At 43.1% G+C, this 18997-nt stretch overlaps 1 protein-coding gene and 1 long non-coding RNA gene across 2 annotated transcripts in view; one reads left to right on the top strand and one right to left on the bottom strand.

Annotated features, from left to right (window-relative positions):
* Positions 1-18997, bottom strand: part of MGAT4B (alpha-1,3-mannosyl-glycoprotein 4-beta-N-acetylglucosaminyltransferase B) — a 121630-nt gene that overhangs the window by 69826 nt on the left and 32807 nt on the right. The window lies entirely within an intron of this gene.
* The window catches only part of LOC149321809 (uncharacterized), a 50922-nt gene that overhangs the window by 26917 nt on the left and 5008 nt on the right, over positions 1-18997 (top strand). The window lies entirely within an intron of this gene.

Below are 18997 nucleotides of genomic sequence, written 5' to 3'. Positions count from 1 at the left end.
CTGGTTTACAAGTGTAAAGAACATAAATGCATAGTAAAGAGTCAATGAGGAAGCTATGAGTTATTATCAAAGCAGCCTAAACAGTGTTCACTCTATGCTCTCAAGCATATGGAAGGCAACCTCTCATTCACACTTTAAATGTATAAAGTACAAGATACAAACATATAGCTGGCAAAGATAATTGCCATTTAAAGTGCAAGTCAACCGTATGAGGATTTGATTCCTGAATTCCCCCAAACATGAGGGAACGAACCAAGCTGGCCCAGTCCATCAAGAGTTTTGCCCAGTGACTATATTTATGTCAACAATAGTGACAGATAATTCTATCTCTACAGATTGTTTGATAATTTAAAAGATTTAAATTCTCTAGCTAGTTTTACCATATATAAGTATGGAGATGAAGTGGGACAAATGAACAATTCTAACATATACAAGGCAAGTTCTATTCTACTATTGTTGTTATACCTTTTTACTGTCAGAGTCAGCAGAACATAGAACAAGAATAAAAAACTCCTTTGACAAAATCTAACTAACTTTGGGGGGGAAGGAAACAAAAAAATCCTTGTGTCCAGCTTACGACAACCCTATCATGGAAGGGATTTGCCTTGTCCAAGATCACCAAATGGCTTTCAATGGCTGAACAGGAATTTGAACCCTGGCCCCCAGAGTCATAGACCAATGCCTAACCATTACACTACGCTGCTCTCTGTAGAATCCTACTTCACTATATTTTTGCACAACTATGGGTTAATACCCAGATAGCAATGTCAAGTCTCAAGGACTTACAGAATAACAAAGAAGAACACAGTTAAGAAAAGACAGATAAACAGAAGCCAACAACAGATAACACCACCCTCCTACCCAAGATCTTTGATAGAAAATCCAGTTATAAGGTAACATTTTCTTCTGTGTCTTCCACAGATCAACCTTAAAGCACTTCTGTGAAAGCAAACTTCGTCAGGAGATGCCTAGCTATCTCTTCTGATGACATTTTCTGTGATTTATGTAGTATCAAAGCCTGTAAAACAGGTAATTATATTACCAAGCTTCTAAAGACATGGAGGCCATTAAGTTTCAAACTACCTCATTGTTATTTCCATTGCCATTCCTCCAGAGAAAATGGAAGATCACCACACACACATCCATTATTGCACTGCAGGCAATTTAAGACCCATAACCCTCTGGCTATAATTTAACAGCAAAAGGAGATGCAAATAGCTGCACAGTCAGGATCTCTGGACCATTTCTCACAAGACAAAGTTATTATATGGATATTGCTTCTGTGTATGAGGTTCTCTGTAAACTGTCATGTGTGATTAGAGCACACAGGGCTTCCAGCTGTTTGTGAATCCAGCAAGCAAGAGAGACATGTGTTCTTCACAATAGCAGTGGACACAATATTTTGTATAGGAAAGCAATATTCATATAGGAAACCAGATGCTTGACGTGATTGTTCCTTTCATTTAATAATAAGCATTCCTAAGTGATAGAAATAATCAGTATTTTTAAAACTGACAACAGTGTTCATTACTAAGTGTATACATTTGGAAATATTAAAATGGCAAAGAAAGAAAGGATGATGGAGCCAGAGTGACCCTATAAACATTTAGTACTGTATATAATATTGCTTTCAAATTCAGAGGGGCTTCAAAAGCAGCATGGATGTCTGCTGTCCAAAGAAGGCAGGAACAACATTCCCACCAGATGCGCACAGAATGCTCCTAAAAGTAGTTCTCTGGAGCATGGCCAGGGTAATTAAAGTGCTACCAATTTAGCATTATTACCTTTCCAGCACCATTAAGCCCAGAGACACAACAATATCAGAATGGTGTGTTGTCTCTGCAAATCAGTTTTTAAAAGTCCTTATTATTATTTCTGATTTTCCTTTGTTCCTGATATTTCATTGGCAAAAATAAAAATAAAGAAGTAAGCTTCACTGTTAATTTTGAGTCTAAATGTATACCAAGTGGGCATGCAGATTCTGAGCCGCATCATCAGCATTAAGAGCTTCTACAAATCTGTGTAAAACCCAGTAGTATTATGGAAATGGATTTCACAAGGGGTGGGGGGAGACAGGAGAGATGAACAGTTGGAAAGGATTATCAACAGGCAAGAAGGCAAGCCCTCTAATAAAAATGGACTCTGTGGAAATTAACAGGGAGGAAACAGTGGCATAAATGCAGTAAATGTGGGCTCTTGTTACCTATTTATTCTAAGGGAACTGGTTGCAATCCTCCCTTTTCTCTGTTTTGTTTTCATAATAGGCCAACTCAAATACAGTTGTGTTTGCGTCAGCAGAACCATTTCTGAACATTTGCTGTTAGTGCAGGAGAGGGAATCATGGTTGGAAGGGAGGAAATGTGATGAAGCCATTTTACAACAAACTTCCTTGGCAGCCAGGAAAAGTTTCTTGGAAACACTTAAATAGGGGTAACTGCCCCATTATCAACAACCACAGAATCACAGGAAATTATCAGGGAGGATAATGACAGAAGAAGGACGGGAGCGAAGAGGTATTCTCCCGTCCTTATTTTGTGATTGGGTGAAGATTATCAGACACATGGCACTTATCCTGTGATTATCCTATCAATGAAGAGAAACTGTCCCGTCACTGCAGTATTAACGGGTTATCCCATTATTAAGAAATGAAGGTAAATGACAGAAAAATTCCTCTTCATCAATGGGATAATTGCGACGTCATCTGTTAATCTTCATGCAATCACATGATAATGGCAGGAGCATTGGCTTCGCTCCTGCTCTTCTTCTGTCATTACCACCCGTCTGATAATCTTCACAGAGTTGAAAGAGACAACATGGGCCAGCCACTCCAACAGCCTGCCATGCAGGAACACATAATCAAAGCACCCCCAACAGATGGCCATCCAGCCTCTGTTTAAAAACCTCCAAAGAAATGGTAAACTGTATGGAGTCTTTTGAAGAAGACAACAGGTGGTGTTGGACAATTCTACAACTTCAAGTGGTCTGGAAGAGAAAAACTGCCACATGGAAGCAGGCAGGCAAATCCTAGGGTGATCTTGAAGCTGTAAGTACCCCCATTTCCTTCTCCATGTTCCCCACTTTCAAAGTAAGGTCTTTGTTCCTTACAAGTAGACTTGAAGTGGCTAGGTGTAAAAAAGCAAGCAAGGAAGCTTAATGTAATGTAATGTCAATTTCTGCCTAAACAACACACACCTTCCAGCACACTCTCAAGACATTTCTTGCTTGCCTTATCTATGTTCTTCCTTCCCAATTCAAGAGCCATTTTGTAGCTCTCTTGGTACATGCTTTCTATTTTTCATGCTAAAACCTCAACTGATCTCGAGGGCCGGTTACAGACTGGCACTTTAGTGCGTGACGAGCACGCACTAGGGTTACAAAAGGGCGGTGCTTCCACACCGCCCTAACCCTAGTGCATGCTCGTCACGCACTAAACGGCGGCGGCCCTTCCATACGGCTGCCGCTGTGAGGACGTCATGGCCGCGCCGCCTCTAGACGGGGCGGCGCGGACGTGACGTCCTTGCTCCGCGCCAGGGCGCTTAGTGCGCCCTGAACTCGGAGCTCCTTCCTGGTTTAGTCCGCTGGGCGCAGCCTTCAGACGGCTGCGCCCAGCGGACTAAAAGAGAAAGGGGCCAAGCGGCCCCTTTCTCTTCTCCCCGCCGCCGCGGGGTGTGCTTGGGGCTTGAAGCCCCAGGGACACCCCTTTTCAGGCTGCGGGGAAGCAACGTTTTGCTGCTTCCCCGCAGCCTGAAAAGCAGCGGATTGGGGCCTCAGCGGCTGCCGTTCTGCATGCTGAGGCCCCGATACACCAGGGGAAGGGGCGGGTGCAGACCACCCCAAATGGGCGGTCTATAACCCGCCTTAGTTTCTACCCTAGGAGGAAAGAACATAACATTTTAAATGTGGAGGCAGATCCACATTTAGAGTTCTTAGATACTTACAGTAGACCTACTGAAGACAATGTTGGAATTGCTAATTCAAGCCTGAATGATTTCAATGTGTCTGTTTTAAGTATGCCTAAATCTAGATCCAAGCCAGTGTAGTGTAGCGTTTGAGCACTTGACTATGATTATCATCTGACGAGGCCTTCCTCTCTGTCGCACCACCTTCTCAGACTCTTTTGGTGGGACCAAGGAAGAGGGCCTTCTCAGTGGCTGCTCCCAGACTTTGGAACTCCCTCCCCAGAAGGACCAGAATGGCCCCATCCTTGATGTCTTTCCAGCAGCAAATTAAAACATTTTTGTGCTGCCAGACCTTTACAGACTATTGAAGTTGGGCTCTTAATGCTACATGGTGCTGGTTGAAGTCTTTTAAAGGATTTCTATATAGTTTTATTTTTAACGTTTTAACGTGTTTTATATTTTTAATTGTTTTAATATGTATTGCTTGTAAGCACTTTTAGCTTTTTCATTGTACAGTATTTTATTCTTTTAATGAGTGATGTATTTTAATACTTCACTAGTTCAATTCTATTTGATGTTTTCAGTTGTATTGTTCTTTTCATTTGTTAGCCACTTCATTTCCCAATTTTGGGAACAGGGGAATAATAATGATAATAATAATAATACAAGACCAGGGTTTGATTCCGCATTTGGTCATGGAAACCCATTGGGTGACCTTGAGCAAATCACACACACTCTCAATACCAGAAAACCCCATGATAGGGTCATCATAAATCAGAAATAACATGAAGGAGCACAAAAAATCTGAATCCAACCCATGACTTCTGAAGTAAAAGACCAATAAAAATATTTAAATAGCTAACCGCTCTCAATCAGAGGCCAAAATCTAAAAATGGGGTCACTAAAAGGGGAGACAAGCTTTGCAAATAGCCAGAGAAATATATTTATATTGCTTGGTATCAGCATTATTTATTTTGGACCAGAGACTACAGCAAACTGCTTCTGGACAGGAGGCATGCAACATGCCATTCACTTTGCAAAATGGGGGAGTTTCTGGTTCACACAATTTTTCCTTTCCTGTTCCCTACCCAATCACTTAATAAACTGGAACAGTTGTGGCATCTAGAGGTTTACACAGTCAGCAATGGAGGTGTTCCAACATCGTGGAAACTGAATTTGCACTTATAAGTCTTTTGCCTTAATCAGAAAGCAGGTAGCAGAGCTCAAAAATAAGTGTAATCAGTTAAATTTCCTGGTAACTGAGGCATAACTGCATTACAAATTCAATGAGGAATTGTAACTCAATTTCACTACTCTTTCTAGTATAGCGTAACAGTTGTTTTCATAGCTACAGAAGTATGGCCTCATTAAATGTTGGAGGGGGGATTCATTTTAGCGACCTATGGAAGGATGCAAGTCTGAGTGGACCTTGGAGCCCTGGGATCGAACTCACAACCTTGTCGCTTGCAGTGGAAGCATTTAACCACTGCACCACTAGGACTTCCTTAAGTATTAAGGTCCCAAGCTGTTTAGGGTATTAGATGTCAGCAGAAGTACCTTGAATTAGGAGTGGAAATATGTTGGGATCCAGTGCAGTCCCTTTACAACCAATAAAGTTAACCCAAATGTCCATGGTTTGAAAATATTTTAAAAATATATACATTCCAAAAAGCGAACCTTGATTTTGCCATTTTCTACAAGGGACACAATCTTACTGTGTCATTGGATTTAATGTGACTTTAGTATCCATGGATTTTGGTATCCATGTGGGGTCCTGGAATCAAACATCAGTGGATTCAAATGGCCCACTGTATTGTATTGTTTCTGTAAGGTGTTCCAATCAGTAATCTAGCTAATGCATTTTGCAGTGTGGAATTCTGATACAAATTAAGTGTAGAATTCAAAGACCTAGCTATGTTAGTCCGGAAAATCAGTATGCAAAGGGACCTTATGAAGAAAGAGACTCAAGTCTACGAAAGCTCATGCTATCAGCTTCTTTGTTTCAGTTAATCCCAAAGGTGCTATGAGATCCCTCTGCATACAAATTAAGTGTATGAGACATGTTTGGTAAATGAGATTTCACTGATTAGTCTACTAATTTGAACAATGTTTCCCCCCTGTCATGGACGGATCATTTCCTGGTAGAGGTGAAACTCAAGGCCTCTGCCCAGATCCCCCCCGGGGGTGGTGGACCTGTTAGGATGGTCCACCCTCGAAGGCTGATGGAACCTGAGAGGTTCCAAGAAGCCTTAGAGGGGCTCACGGTTGGAAATGACGGCGACTCTGTTGATGCCCTCACCAGTATTTGGAATACCGGACTTTCTAGGGCTATACACAGGATCGCTCCCAAGCGCCCTCTCAGGCCCGCTTCCAAACGCAAGCCCTGGTATACGGAAGATCTCCGGGCAAGGAAGCGAGCTCTGCGACGGCTAGAGTACCGTTGGCGGAAACACCTTCGCTTAGACGATAAGACTCTCCTGGACGAACTGTTAGAGGACTATGGAGAGGCAATACGAGCAACAAAGAATTCGTTCTATGGTGCTCGTATTGCGTCCGCTGAGTCGCGTCCGGCAGAGTTGTTCAGGGTGGTCAGGGAGCTAACTCAGCTCCCTCCCGCCCCGAACCAGATCCTTGAACCTTCTAAGACCAGCTGCGACTCGTTTAACGACTTTTTTGCGGATAAAACTTCTCGTATAAGCGAAAGTCTGAACGCCGACATTAGAGCAGAACCTGGGGTAGAAGTGTCCAGAGCCTCCGTGGACTATGTTAAACTGGATCAGTTTGAGTTGGTGAGTACCGAGGATGTGGACAAGATCCTCGGAAGTGTTCGGAAAACAACCTGCTCTCTTGATCCCTGTCCCTCGTGGTTAGCGGCCCAGGGGGGACCGGCGGTAACATCATTGTTACGCCGGATAATTAATTCATCTTTGAGGGATGGGCTATTTCCATCGGATCTTAAATTGGCCATTGTAAAACCGATCCTAAAAAAGCCCTCCCTCGACCCCCTGGTACATAATAATTATCGGCCTGTTTCGCTGCTACCATTTTTGGGAAAGGTGATTGAGAGGGCGGTTGCTGTCCAGCTTCAGGCGGTCTTGGATGAAACGGATTATCTGGACCCATTTCAAACTGGCTTCCGGACGGGTTACGGGGTTGAGACGGCCATGGTCGCCTTGGTCGATGATCTCCGTCTGGGCATAGACAGGGGAAGCGTGTCCCTGTTGGTGCTCTTGGACATCTCAGCGGCTTTCGATACCATAGACCATGGTATCCTTCTGGGACGCCTGGCAGAGGTGGGAATCAGGGGCACTGCGCTCCAGTGGTTCCGGTCCTACCTCTCCGGGAGGTCCCAGATGGTGCAGCTGGGAGACGTGTGCTCCGATGAGAGACCCCTTAAAACTGGGGTCCCTCAAGGGGCCATTCTGTCTCCCATGCTATTTAACATCTACATGAAACCGCTGGGAGAGATCATCCGGAGACATGGGGCGCGGGGTTATCAGTACGCTGATGACACCCAAATTATTTTCTCTATGTCTCCGACTGATGCAGTGACTGGGGATGGCGTCTCTCCTCTCGTGGCCTGTCTAGAGTCAGTAATGGGCTGGATGAGGGAAAACCGACTCAAGTTGAATCCAGAGAAAACGGAGCTACTAGTGATAGGTTCTCCTGGTCCAGGAATGGCGGTGGTTCCACCTGTCCTGAACGGGGTCACGCTCCCTGTGAAGGACTCCGTTCGCAGTCTGGGGGTGCTTCTTGATTCGTCGCTCCACCTGACAGCTCAGGTGAATGCGACGATCAAGAGCACCTGCTATCAGCTTCGGCTGATTCGCCAGCTGCGTCCATACCTGGCCCAGAGGGACCTTGAAACTGTTGTACATGCTCTGGTAACCTCGAGATTGGATTTCTGCAACGTACTCTACATGGGGCAACCCTTATACCAAACTCGGAAACTGCAAATGGTACAGAACATGGCGGCCCGGCTGGTCACTGGTGCTCCCAGGACCAGCCATATAACACTGATTTTGAAAGACCTCCACTGGCTGCCCATTCGTTTCCGAGCTCAATATAAGGTGTTGGTAATTACCTATAAAGCCCTAAATGGCTTGGGCCCAGGATACCTAAAGGACCGCCTCTCCCCGTACATTCCGCCTCGCACCCTCAGAACGTCTGGGCAGCAGCTACTGAAGGTGCCTGGGGCTAGATTAGCCTCCACTTCTCGGAGGACGTTTTCCATAGCTGCCCCAGCCCTTTGGAATGCGCTGCCCACAGAGCTCCGCTTGTCTACCACCCTGGCCCAATTTAGGAAGGACCTTAAAACCTTCCTATTCCAACAGGCATTCCCCGAATAGATATCCTGTGGGCCTTCCTCCTCTTTCGTGGCCAAGAGGTTGGGCTTAGGGGGCTTTTTATTGTTGGTTTTGTTTTATTGTATTGTATGCATTTTAATTTGTATGTATTTTATCTGCTGTAAGCCGCCCTGATCGAAGGAAGGGCGGCATATAAATAAAAATTTTATTTATTTATTATATTAACACTGAGGAGGTAGCCAGCATGGTGTAGTAGTTTGAGCATGGAACTATGACTCTGGAAACCAGGCTTCAAATCTCTTCAGATGTTCAGTAGTTAAGGTGGCATTAAGATGGCAGGAAGAGGAAATTCTGGACTTTTGGGCAGAACTCTGTGAGGTTAGGGTTGCCATGTCACGCTGGTGGGCGGGACTTTCCCACCCCCTGGGGGGCGTGCCCGGTCCCACCCCGCCCCCATTCCCGGGTGGCTGCCCAACTCTGAGCTCCCAGGGCTGCTGCCTGCCTTCTATAGAGTGCTGTGCAGTGCAGCATGTTTGGAGCAAGCAGCAGGACGACTGAAACTAGCAGGGGCGGGGTCTGCTGCTCTGCCCTGCCTCTATTGGCCAGCCCTCTGCCTCCTTATTTGGCATGCTCCAACGTCGAAGCAGGGAGGGCTTTGCACTCAGGCAAGCTTCTTTTAGTCCTTCCCCTCTTTCTCTTTCTCTTTCCCCTCCTTCTCTTCTTCTTGTTATTCCGTTTTTTTTCTCCTCCTCTTCCCCTCCTCTTCCTCCTCTCCTTTTTCTTCCTTTCTTCCCCTCCGCATCTTCTTTTTCTCTTTCTTCCTCTCTCTAAGCCCCCCTCCTCTTCTTCTCAGGGGTCCAGGGCTTCTCAAGGCTTTGCCCCCATTAGAAAAGAAAAAAGGCTTTGGATCTGTCTCATAAATCCCTCCTAAGTTGAGACATACCTGGGAAAAAGAGGGGGCGAGGGGTTTGGGGGGGTTGGAGGGGGCAAGGAAAAGGAGGAAGGGGGGAAATTGCTAAGAAGGCTTGGGAGTGGGATGCTTTGATCTGGATTCCTGCATGGCAGGGGGTTGGACTGGATGGCCCTTGTGGTCTCTTCCAACTCTATGATTCTATGTAGTTTGCAATGGCACAAGGGGCTGCCTGTGATCTTGCAAATGGAAATGTAGTTTGCAATGGCACAAGGGGCTGCCTGTGATCTTGCAAATGCTATGCCTGCTTGGGAGTGGGAAATGTAGAATTGGGCGGTGGGGGGTGTTTGGCCAGAAAGAGAAGTACATTTCAGCCTTCTGTCTAGGAATAATGCCAAAATGTCCTCCATTTTGAGCATGCCTAAGAAACATGCATTTATATTAACATTTTTAAAAAATTATCATTTTTTTCATGTGTCCTCCATTTTTTATAAAAACGTGTCCTACATTTGAAAATGTGGCCCTACATTTGTCCTACATTTGTCCCGGTTTGGAGGTCCTGCCTTATGGCAACCCTATGTGAGGTGGGCACTCTATGAGCAGTGTGGGTCAGATATTTATATCTGTTTGGTGCCCTCAAAGGATGCTTAATATTCCCTACAAATTACAAAGAGTTTGAGTGTTTTCTCAAAGAACTGACAAAAAAAAGCAATCTCAACTCATAGTTTTAACTTCAGATTAACAAAACATGGGTTGGATTTAGGACAACTCCAGGATGGGTGGATAGGAAAGTTGCCTGGGAACATGGCAGGGCATAGGTAGGAAAAATAGCCTTATTCGCATTGGTGAAATGAAACCTCCTTTGTCTCTAATGCACAACAATATGCAGAAAGCTGGGGGGGGGGGGGAATGGGACTGATAAGTAAACCCATTTAACCTTTGAGTACTCCTCCACATGTCATCAGGTCAACATGCCTTTCTCATGGGAAGCTTTCTATTGCTCCAAGCGGTGATAGTGACCTCTTAAGAATATGCTTGGCTCTAGATATGAAAATATATAAACCCCACATAGAGCATTCTCAAGGGAGAATCTGAAAATGGATGTTAAAATTAGAGATGGGATGAATATTCTTTGACCATGGAACTGAGACCGTTCTTTGACACTTCAAAAAATTAAGGATATATTGTGCCAGTTCACCATATATAAATGTGTGAAGTTGCACGTGTATCTGCACTGCAGAAATAATGTAATTTGACATGGCTTTAACTGCCACGGTTCAGTACTATACAACTGTGGAATACATAGTTTTGCGAGATGTTTAGCCTTCTCGGTCAGAGAGCACTGGTGCCACAACAAACTACAAATCCCAAGATTTCATAGGATGGAGCCACAACAGTTAAAGCTGTGTCAAACTGCACTAGTTCTGCAGAGTGGACGCAGCCGTAGTGACATCCTACTAAAATTTACAAGGGTGCACTCTTTAGGGAAGGACAAAAATCACACTCTAATCCTCTGGCAACCAAAGTTTTTTTCTGCAACCTATCATCATCGCTTTATGTCCCTAAATCCCCATAATGTTTTACAAAGCCACAAGAACAGGTTTGCTTACCATAACCCTGGGAGTGAACTAACAGTTAACTGAGGCTTTGAAGAATTGTCTGTGTTGTAGAGACAGCTGCTGTCAAAGGAGTTTTATCTAGACATTGATCATTTTTCTGCAGAAGAGCTGAATGTAAAGAGGTCTTGGTGCCAAAGCCTTTCAGTAACACCTTGCCACCATCACAGCATTATTGCTTTCCCTTAGGGAGTCCCCCCCCCTTTCCTTTTTAGGGAATTCTAAATGCCTTTATCATTCCTCTGAGGATATCTCCCTCTCTTGGGTTTCCTCAGCTCCCTAGGGGCCTCATGTTGTTGGTTGTGCTGACCACATAGTTTCTTCTAATCCACTAAACATCATGCCTTTCACACTACACAGTTATAGTTCTATAATTGTCATAGCTGCATTCTGTGGAATCCTGGGGGTCTAGTGAGGTGCAAGAGGAACTTTCTAGCTAAGGATTTTACAGGCTGCTCCTTAAACCACCAATCCCAGAACCCCATAGGATGTTGCCATGACATTTAAAGGTGAATCATAGCACTAAAATGATGTAGTATGAATGGACCCATAAACAAGCAATCTATCTGGACAGTGAAGTGCTGTGTCAGAAGGAGATACAAAACAGATGCAACCCTTCTCCTAATATTCTAAACTAAATATTAAAACAGCATGCAAGAAAAGAAACCCATTGATAAAGGCAATCAATATAAGGCAATGAAAATTTTTCTAAGAATGGGGGGAAATCAACTGTAGCAGAAGAGTTCTCAAAATAATTAGAAAGATGATGACAATGGTCACCATTCAGTATTATTATTATTATTATTATTATTGGATTTGATTTGATTGCATCCCACCCTCCCTCATAAGAAATCAGAGTGGCTAACAGTCTTACATTAATAGTACACTTAAAATCACAAATTAAATACATTTAAAATCACAAGTCTAAAATTATAAACCACACATTATAAAATTATATTTCATTCATTAATGAGAATCCCAGCCCTTAAAGGGCCTTAAAGAATGCATTAAAGATTTCTGGCTTCATGGATGAAGCAAAAAAAAAAAAAAAACACAACTACTTGTGGCAGACACTGAAACAATTCTCCCTACCTTTTCCAAACAATCTCTCTTATCTTGTAATTTATCACTCGGGGCTGTTTGTAAAGGACCCACACAACATATTTCAGCTCTTTGTTTTTTCTTTTTCCTCCTCTCATTACCTTTTTCTCCCCCACCCCCCCTTTTTGTGGCCAAGACTTTTTTTCAGGGGGGCCAGGCATGCAGGTCAAAGGATCCATTTTTACCACCATTGTCCTATATAGAAATGCAATTAATGTAATGGAGACAATTTTTAGATCAAGACCCTGTCACTCCAGTTACTCCAAGGTTTGGCCCTCTGCACCCCTCCTCAATATCAAGTTGATATCAAGAACGATTTTTGAGGCATGAAGCCAAGAGGGCACCCCCAGGAAACTAGCCATAGCATATCAGGAGATCAGTGCTCATATTCAGAGATCCAAAGGGCTCAGCATGATGGAAGCTCAAGAGTACACAGCCAAGGAGAGATCAATCAAGATGAGAATCTGTATAATTCCTTCACTTGTAGGAGTGGTGTGTGATAGACCTTGTGTTTACAAGTGAAAAAAATAAAAAAATACTTCCCTCTGGAAGCGATGCCTCATTGTTCAGAGACATTTGCCCTGATTGTCCAGCCATTCACAAGTTCCCTTTCATTCCTCTCTTCTGGAAATTCACTCTAATTGCAAAATCTGTCCAAATTTTGCCCTATAAAAATGCCTGCTCAGGCACTCCCAATTTGGTTTCACTTGAGTTCAGACAGATTCTCTGTCAGTATCTCGCTCACTTCCTTAGCATTGCTGGCAGCTTGCTGAGCCATTTCACTTCTGGTATCCTCCGATCAGATCTCCACTTCTGGAATCAGTACAATCCCTTCAGGCACTATCTGCTACCACCTTTTATATTATTAGTTCTTGACATGTACATAAGTGGGTGTCTTTGTGTGAATTGTGATTCCCCTTGATTACAAGTAAAACTAATAATTAAATTTATTTATAGCCCGCCTCTCCCGAAAGTATCGAGGCAGGTAGGGTTGCCATCCCTGAGGGCCTCCAAACCGGGAAAAATGTAGGACATGGTTTTAAAATGTAGGACCTTTTTTTTATTATTTCCTTGCCAGGAAATTAAAAAAAAAGGTCCTACATTTTAAAACCTTGTCCAAGGCCTCCCTGGGGCCTGGGAGACAGCATCAAGGCAGTAGGCAGGCAGCCACCCACCTCCGCCTCAGCCTCCTCCTCTGCCTCCGCCTCCCGGGCCCATGAAAGTGCCCAGCACGGAGGCGCGCCAGGCAGAGGAGGCGGTGGGAGGAGCACCAAGCCAGGCAGGCACCTCTGCCTCCTCCTCCGCTTGGCGCGGCCTGCAACGGAGGAGGAGGAGGTGCGCCTCCTGCGCGCGCCCGCGTCCCCCTCCCCACCTCCCTGCCACCCTCCCCTGCCTCCCCCCTGCACACCGCCTCCTCCTTCGCCTCCTCCTTTGCTTCCTCCACTAGGCCTGGAACGGAGGAGGAGGTGGGTGGCGCGGCCACGCAGGGAGGCAGGGGAAGGTGGGTTGGCGCCGTACGGGCCCCGAACCGGGGGCCAAACCGGACCGGGACCGGGAGGGGGCCTCCAAAAGTGGGTTTGTCATGGGGGCCGCCGGGTTATGGCATCCCTAGAGGCAGGTTACAACAATAAAATACATCAGTAACAAATATAAATCATACATAAATAAAAATTACATGATCCCCTTACCCCCCTATTATAAACTATACAACAATGTTATAAAATACAGTTAAGTTAATAAAATAGACATAACTAAAACGAGGCATCATGGGGCAGACAAGGGCAAACCATATCAATATCATAGAACGATGAGTCAAGGAAGGCCTGCCGGAAGAGATCCGTCTTGACAGCCTTCGTAAAGGCATCAAGAGTTGTAATATGACGGATCTCCTCCGGAAGATCATTCCATAGTTTAGGAGCAGCAGATGAAAAGGCCCTCTGGGAAACCGCAGCCAGCCTAGTCTTCCTTAGCTGCAGTAGGTTTTTCCCAGAGGACCTGAGTGTGCGAAGTGGATTGTATGGAGGAAGACGCTCCAGTAAATAATCTAAATAATAAGCCTAAGCCATGTAGGGCCTTAAAAGTTATTACCAAACCTTGTACTGTGCCCGTAAACTAATTGGCAGCCAATGCAAAGATTTTAAGGTTGGTATTATGTGGTCACCTTTAGATCTTTGAACTTGCACTCTGGAGTTTTGTTTTTCAGAATTGGTATACACAGGCTTGATCCCTTCTTTGAGTTGCTCAAGCGCTCTTGGCTGCTGTAACTGAGCTAATAAAATTCCACTATTAAATACTGATTGTGGGTGCCCTCCTGGGACCCTTGCAATTTGGGTAATATCCCTACTGTTCTTACCATTTTGCCTGGTTTTTGGCAGCTTTATTAGAAATTCTTTGAGAAATATCCTATGGCCTGAAAAATCTGGTCTTTTCTACTTTTTCTAGAAAATGTATTTCAGCCTTAAAAATGTCGAACAAAATAGGCTAGAAGTAAAATATAGATATAATAAACATTACACATTAACAAAAAGCTTATACCTAATAATGTAATAACCAAATATGTTTTTTTAAGCATTTGATTGATAACTGTATTGTATACTTGTTGTAACTCCTATCTTCTACTAATTTCTTCAGGAAATACAGTCGGCCCTTCTTATACACGGAATTTTTTAAAAATGGATTCAAGCATACACGGTTTGAAAATGTTCAAAAAAAGTATAAATTTCAAATATCAAACCTTGATTTTCCATTTTTTTTTACAAGGGACACCATTTTGCTATGTCATTATATTTAACAGGACTTGAGCATCCATGAATTTTGTTATCCACGGGAGATAATGGGGGAACCAAACCCCAGCGTATAACAAGGGTCCACTGTATGTAACTGGGTTCAGGAATACAGCATCAAATTAACTTAGTCCTACATTAAAAATTTGGATTGTTTGTGCCAATCCATTTCTCATTAAAAGTCATCACTAACTTGAAAAACAATCTATTTACAACTTTACCTTAACCTAAACTGAATCAATAGATCCAATTGGAATAGCTCCATTTAAGCAATGGGATCTGTGTGAGTGTTAATTTACCATTCAGCCACTGGTCTTCAAGAGTCTTCTCTAGCTGGAACTAGTAACTGGATTTCGGTCACTCCTCATATCCTCCTGATCTTACTAATACGCTTACATGAGGTTATATTATTATTTATTATTATTAATCTTTATTTATGAAGCGCTGTAAATTTACACAGCGCTGTACATACAATCTTTTTAATTAGACGGTTCCCTGCCCTCGGGCTTACAATCTAAAAAGACATGACACAAAAGGAGAAGGGAGTGGTGGAGGGAAAGGGTAAGAGGTCCAGCAGTTCCTCTCTACCTCCGAGGCCTGGACCAAGGCAGATGGACTGGAGGGAGGGCTTGGCTTCATAATGGATGGTTAATCTTCTTCCAGGGAAAATACATACTCTCAAGTAGGATAATACATATACAGTATATATATACACACATACACATACACACACACACTTATAATAGTCTAATCTGCACTATAGTAATAATTCAGTTTGACATTGCTTTAACTGCCATGGCTCAATGCTAAGAAATTCAGGTGGTTGTAGTTTTGTGACATATTTAGCCTTCTCTGTCAGACAATTCAGGTGACACAACAAACTACAAAACCCAGCATTCCACAGCATGGAGCCACAGCAGTTACAATGGTATAAAACTGCATTATTTCTGCAAAGCAGATTAGACTATTGTAAATTTGTCAGCCCTTTCCACTTATACGTTTAACTGCATTTTATATCACTTTCAGTGTTTTCATATATTCAGGTTATTTGTTATACAGCAAAAAACCTTGAAAAGTATGTGCCATTTTCTCACTTTTCAAGAAATTGTGTTTGTTAGGTTGCTATTCCTTCATTAATTGCTGCTACAAGGAGGGTGCAGAGGATGACATCTGGGTCAAAATTATGCTTTAATGTCAGCACAAGAATGACAGAAGAGAAAAAAAATCAGCTTCATAAAACAGTAGTTGGGGAGCAGGAGGAATGTAAGTGCTAATGGTTACACAGAAAAGAAATGTGACATGCATTTCCATCTTTCAGAAGAAAGAGAACAGTTTACATCTTGAAAATATCTAGGGAGATATAAGTTTCCAAACTATGAAACTTTGTTAAAGCAAGAGTAACTTACTGAGAGTTAATGCAGCTGAGATAATTATCTCGATCCCTCTTTATTCCATTAGTGGGTTTCATTTGTGTCTGGGAATACTATAAGCGGATTTGCTCAAGCATTATATTCCCTTGTAGTTTCAATCCCAATTGGAATTATCTCTATACTGTTGTATCAAAAAAGGGGGGGAGAGATTACATCCTTTCCAAGGCTAACTGTAATGCCTTCTTTTCAAAGGCTTTCTCACTAGATGACACAGAGACGTGTTCTGGTGTATGTATGTGTTTTAATGATGTTTTAATCTGGGGTTTTTTATTGTTTATCTTTGTTTTAACTTTTGCATCTTGTGGGTTTTTAACAATGTCTTTTTGAATTGTTGTGTAAGCAGCTTTAAGTCCCAATCTGAGAAAAAGGTGGGATACAAATAACAACAACAATAATATCAATAAGCAAACAGAAAGGGATAGGTCTCAATTCCTCGAACTGGAAAAGGCAGATAAAGTGGAACTTTATGACCTTCAAAGTATGTTCAAAATAATGGTGTGTCCAATAAAATCTTTCCTATTACTTGTATATATAAAAAAAGTTAAAAAAATGGTAAAGTGCAAAGATACATACTATAGTACATTGTTAACCAAGGATGGCTAGCTTCTCAAATCTCAGGGGTCAGTTTGGGATAGGAAACGTACTTTAATGTACCACATGTGCCTCTCTCAAGTTTTTACATGTTATCTATGTGTGGAAACATCTTCTAGAAATAGGGGCGTAACAGTTGTACAGTTTAGCCACATGGTGATTGAGAATGGCTGGGACATTCCTCACAACAGCTAGAGAGAAGTAGCCAGTTAAAATGTGAAACATCTCTCCCATTCTATTGTTCCTCTATTTTGATTAAAAATAGGTGAGAGAAACAGAAACAACATAAAAATAGAAACTTCATGGGTCAGGCCCAGACTGAAGGCAGGCTGCTGATCACCTCTAGTTAAGCATATCTTGATTTCAGCAAGACCTTTGACAAGGTTCCCATGACATTCTTGCAAACAAGCTGTAAAATGTGACTAGACAATGCAAATGTTACATGGATTTGTAACTGGTAGGCTGGCCAAACCCAAAAGGTGGTCAACAATGGCTTCTTTTCCTCTTGGAGAGAAGTGACCAGTGGGGTCCCACAGGGTTCTGTCCTGGGCCCAGTGCTATTCAATAATACACCAGAGAAGATGAAATTCAAAATGACCTGAATAGATTAGAAAACTGAGCTAACGCTGACAAAATGCATTTCAACATAGAGAAAGGTACTGCACTTAGGGTGGAAAGATGAAATGCAGATATAAGATGGGGGACACCTGGCTTAATGAGACTAAGTGTGAAAGGTATCGAGGAGTCCTAGTAGACCACAAGTTGAACATGAGTCAACAATGTGATGTGGCCACTAAAAAGGCCAATGCGATTTTAGGCTGCATCAACAGAAGTATAGTGTCTAGATCAGGGGTAGGCAACCTGCGGCCCGCGGGCCAGATCCGGCCCGGCAAGGCCTTGGGACCGGCCCCAGCCCGGTCCTGCCGCCGATTGCTGCCGGGGCCTTTTGGGGGCAATTGTCTATAGAAGCCTCAGAAACATGTATTTATATTTACATTTTTTAAAAGATCAGCAAATTTTTCACGTGTCCTCCATTTTTTTTAAAAAAATGTCCTCCATTTGAAAATTTTGTCCTACATTTGTCCCAGTTTATTTATATATTTAATTTTTTAATTTTTTAAATTATTTATTTTTTGGCTTCAGCCCCCCAGTTGTCTGAGGGACAGCAACCCGGCCCCCGGCTCAAAAAGGTTGCCTACCCCTGGTCTAGATCAAGAGAAGTAATAGTGCCACTGTATTCTGCTTTGGTCAGGCCCCACCTGGAATACTGTGTCCAGCCCTGGACACCACAATTCAAAATGGACATTGAGAAACTGAAGCGTGTCCAAAGGAGAGTGACTAAAATGGTGAAGGGTCTGGAAACCTTTCCCTATGAGGAATGACTTAGAGAGCTGGGTATGTTTACCCTGGAGAAGAGAAGGCTAAGAGATTATATGATAGCCCTGTTTAAATATTTGAAGGGATGTCATATTGAGGATAGAGCAAGCTTGTTTTCTGCTGCTCCAGAGAATAGGGCCCGGAACAATGGATGGAAGCTCCAGGAAAAGAGATTCCACCTCAACATTAGGAGGAGCTTTCTGACAGTAAGGGCTGTTTGACAATGGAACACACTCCCTCAAGAGTGTGGTGGAGTCTGCTTCTTTGGAGGTATTTAAACAGAGGCTGGGTGGCCATCTGTCAGGAGTGCTTTCATTTTGAGTTCCCGTATGGCAAGGAGTTGGGCTGGATAGCCCTTGTGGTCTCTTCCAACTCTATGATTCTAGAAGTACCCGAAATAAGCACATTTGAGACCTACATTTTTCAAAAAAAAGAAATCTAAGCTTGGAACTACGTATGAAACAGTGGTTCTGGTAGACTAACATTCTCATTATCATTGTGCTTCTCCAAGTCATTTTCCACTTATAAAAACCTTAAGCTGAATCTATCATAGGTTTCTCTTGGAAATAATTATTCAGAGCTGCCTTTGCATTTCTCTGAGGCTGAGAGTGGTGACTGGCCCAATGGGTTTGCATGGCCAAGCATGAAGTCAAACCCTCCTCTCCAGAATTGTTGTCCAATCCTCAAACCACTATGCCACAGTGGATCTATTCTTTAACCTGATCTGAATGGTTGTAGTGACTGAACATAAAACACAGATAACTAAATTGTATATCACCACGCAAGCTTAAGTAATGCTTGTTCAAACCCCAGATAAATCCTCATGAGAATATCACAAAGGAGGAAAAGGAAAAGGAAAAGCCTCTCTTTTACTGTCTAGGGCTTTTATCAGAAGCCTCTCCCGCTACACTATCCTGTTACAGGCAACATGTAAGATAATTTGTTCTTTAATTTCACAATCACACTCCATTTACTTGTCGCTG

The sequence above is a fragment of the Sceloporus occidentalis genome, unplaced genomic scaffold, assembly GCF_023333645.1.
Source record: "Sceloporus occidentalis isolate IW3139 unplaced genomic scaffold, rSceOcc1.0.p SCAF_1, whole genome shotgun sequence".
Lineage (NCBI taxonomy): Eukaryota > Metazoa > Chordata > Lepidosauria > Squamata > Phrynosomatidae > Sceloporus > Sceloporus occidentalis.
This window is presented reverse-complemented; position numbering and strand designations above follow the sequence as displayed.